The sequence below is a fragment of the Octopus bimaculoides genome, chromosome 15 (assembly GCF_001194135.2).
Source record: "Octopus bimaculoides isolate UCB-OBI-ISO-001 chromosome 15, ASM119413v2, whole genome shotgun sequence".
Taxonomy (NCBI): domain Eukaryota; kingdom Metazoa; phylum Mollusca; class Cephalopoda; order Octopoda; family Octopodidae; genus Octopus; species Octopus bimaculoides.
In genome coordinates this window covers 45753217-45757414 of record NC_068995.1, presented here as the reverse complement: position 1 = coordinate 45757414, position 4198 = coordinate 45753217, and positions in this window count along the sequence as shown.

Sequence of the window (4198 nt, the reverse complement as noted above, 5' to 3'; positions counted from 1 at the left end):
ATTTATTAACTTATTCTTGAAAAAGATTTACCACACACACACACACAAAAAAAAATGAAAGTAAGAAAGAAAGAAAAAAACCCAACTCAATTGTTAATTTAGAGAGTGGTGGCCGACATCACTATGGAAGAAGTGAAATGGAAAAACTGATGTGGCAGTGTTGGTGTCTCTGGTGGTTGACATAAAATGAAAAAAAAATCAGCTAAAAGCAAAGTGAAATCATAGGACGGCTGTGCACATATACATGTATATGTACATACATGTATATATAAATATGTGTGTGTGTGTTTGTGTGTATATCTTTGTATATTTTATATATGTGCGTGTGCATACATATATATATAACCAAAGCCTTGTGAGTGGATTTGGTAGACAGAAGCTAAAAGAAGTCGGCCAGCTGGCCGAAACGTTAGCACGCCAGGCGAAATGCTTAGCGGTATTTCATCTGCTGTTACGTTCTGAGTTCAAATTCTGCTGAGGTCGACTTTGCCTTTCATCCTTTCGGGGTCGATAAATTAAGTACCAGTTATGCACTGGGGTCGATGCAATGGACTTAATCCTTTTGTCTGTCCTTGTTTGTCCCCTCTATGTTTAGCCCCTTGTGGGCAATAAAGAAATTAGAAACTAAAAGAAGTCCTCTATCATATATATATATATATATATATATATATATATATATATATATATATATATATATATATGTATATATACATGTGTATGTGTGTGTGTCTATGTGTGGTTTATCTGTATATTCATATATTTGTCTGTCTAAGTGTTTGTCTTAGGTTCTTCCTACAGATTAAACCTAGTGTCTGTATCCCACTTGAAACTGATTAAAATGGAGTTAAATTTGTCCTTAATCTCCAGTCAACATCTCTCAATTGTCTTTGTGGCTTTCATATCAATGCTTATACTCATTGCATAAACACACACACACACACACATGCATACTTATGTAATATATATAGATAGGTGTATATAATATACACAAACACATAAGATTATATAAATCAAAAGCAGTTGAGATTTTTACAAATTTTTAAAATTTTAATTAAAAAAGAAATTTTAATAATTTTACAAGCCTATCATTGAAACTTGCTTGTGTTTAGGGGTGGGTGATGAGAAGGATAATCCAAATTTCCTGTTCAAATCTTTTGTGCCTACTTTTTTTTTTCTTTTGTGAATAAACCAAATCAAACTTTACCATTTCTTAAAGAATTTCACCTTGACATCCCATCAATGTATACATGTTTTAGTTAAAAAAAAAAAAGACAAAAAATCAAATTTGCTTTTATTCTTCCAGTTTATTTTTGTTTGTTTTGTTTTTTCAACCTGTTGTTTTCTTTTTTTTCTTTATTTCCTAAAACCTGCATCTTGGCTGTCTTGAGTAAATGAGCATGAACAGTAGGACCACTGCATGGTCAGCAGGGCTATTGACTGTTGCATGATAGATTTCAAAACAACCTCGTTGCTAGCACCCATTCTGTTATGCTTCTGAACATCTCAACTTGCTGTTTTATTGTGCCTGGCTCAGTCTGCCTGACTGACAAGTGGGTTCCACTTTTAGTTTCATAGTTATATGGTCAGCCGCATAGGAAAATGTCCCAACTATGTGCTGCTGTCCTAATTTATGTAAATAAATACTGTTTCAATTCCTAGGACTCATGCAGTCAGTTGCTTGGCTTCCATGGTTTGTAAATGACAAAGACATTCCCCTTGGATAGGATGCTAGTCCATCACAGGGATTAACTCACCAGATCTCCCTGGAACTCCTTTACTTCTGAGTGGACTGGAGCAGCATCGAACGAAGTATTTGCTCAAGAATGCAATACACCACCTAGTCTGAAAATCGAAACAGTGTTTCCACAATTGTGAAAGAAACACACTAACCACTAGGCCATGTGCTTTCACCTAATTTATGACTAAATAAAAATTTTAAAAAATTTAAGAAAAACAGGGGACAGTAGTGGAAATGTTTTATGGTTGCTGGCTTGCTAGAAATAGCAGTCACATCTCATTCAAATTACACTTGTCGGAAAGCCAAAGAATGGTCTTATCTGGAACTTCATTGAACAGAGGTCTGTTTGGTCATTATTGACCAAGGGTTTTGCAACTTCATAACACCACAACACTTCTTTTCCCAAAGTAACAGGATCAGAGACATTTGTTTAACCTCCAAGTGAGCCATGATTGGGCTGACTTATGATTAAAGATTTTCCACATGTGACCATCCTGTCTTCTATTTAGACACTATATAGGTAACTAGCAGTCTGTCAGTTTACGACGAGGGTCCCAGTCGATCCAACCAACAGAACTGTCTACTCATGCAAATGGATGAGCACTCCACAGACATGCATTCCTTTAACATAGTTCTCAGGGAGATTTAACATGGTACAGAATGTGATAAGGTTAGTCTTTTGAATTACAGGTGCTACTCATTTTTGCCAGTGGAGCAACGTGAAATAAAGTGTCTTGCAATGCATCACCAGGAACTGAACTCACAACCTAACAATCATGAGCTGAACACCTCTAACCACTAAGCCACGCCCCTTCACTGTATATGTAGTACCGCATTCTCCCATATAACACCCCATTTTTGTAAAACAGTAGGAAAGTGGTTTCCAAGTGATATACCTCTATGTACTGCAAAGGGTATCTTGATATGAAGGGAGTTGTTTAAAATATTAAGACTCTGGAAACCCCATATTTCAATGCTTTTGTGAGTCTTGAAAAACATGTCAGTCATAATTTTGTTATCCCCAGGAATGGCTGTGCAGTTAAGATGTTTGCTTGACAACCACATTATTTGGGGGACACCACCACTACATCATGCTGCATGCTGAGCAAATATCTTCTCTAATAGGCCTACATTAACCAATGCCTTGTAAGTGCATTTGTATTTGGGTCTGTGTTGACATTATAAGAACCTAGAAGCCTTGAGAGAACATGAAATAATTCTATTTTGGAACATTGAAACTTGAAGCAGATTAAGCTGTAAATAACATGCAGATATTGAGTAAAAATGCACTTTGTATAAAAAAAATTCAAAGGCTGCTTCTGTTGCATTGTTCCAAAAAATGAAATAATTCACATAAATATATATCTACGTCGTCATCATCATCATTGTTTAACATGTGCTTTCCATGCTGGCATGGGTTGGACGGTTTGAATAAGAACTAGCAAGCCAGAAGGCTGTACCAGGTTCCAATATGATCTGGCAATGTTTCTACAGCTGGATCCCCTTCCTAATACCAACCACTCCGAGAGTGTAGTGGGTGCTTTTTATATGCCACCGGCATGAGAACCAGTCAGGCGGAACTGGCATCGACCATGCTTGAATGGTGCTTTTTATGTGCCACCAGCACTATATATATATATGTAAAATCAAATGAATAATAACAGATAATGGATCATTGTCAGCTCATTACAGCTGTTTCTTACACATTTTTTAGTAGAAGAACGAGAACATTAATTACTCCATTACAAAAAAGCTATAATCATCAGATGAAACGTAATTTTACAAAGTTTTTACTTCCCTGTAACTTAGCAGTTCGGCAAAAGACACCAATAGAATAAGTACCAGGCTTTAAAAAAGTGCTAACTAATGGGATTGATTTATTCAGCTAAAAATTCTCCAAGATGGTGCTCCAGTATGGTCACAGTGTAATGACTGAAACAAGTAAATGATAAAAGATATACATAAGAAAATAAGTATATATATGTGAGTGATGATGGATTCCCTTGTCGTGAACGACAAATGAAGTTTCAGTACAATAAAGCATTAACCATGTTCTAAGGGCACGAATGTCTCTTGAGGCCTGCTGGTGCCTTGCAAATCTTTTGGCAAAGGTAACAAGTTGAGGACTCAGTTTGCTTGTGGATCATTTACTGTGTTTTCTTGAGTGGACAGCAAGGCCTGCTTTGCTTTGTGCCACAAAACCACAATGACAGGTAAGGTTTCCATTTAGAGGAACAGCATTTTGCCAGTGTGCCTTCATGCTTGCATGAAGTTGGTCCCAGTGTTGGAGTTGACTTTGCTCAAATCTTTGACCCGAGGAGAAGCTGTATTTAAATTTAAGTAGTCTTTTAAAAGCCTCTGCTTGGAAACACCCAGTATGCTACACAAGTTTGACTGATAATCCTAGTTTTGTGCAATGAAACTAATAATAGCTCAAAATTAAATGGTATATATATATAT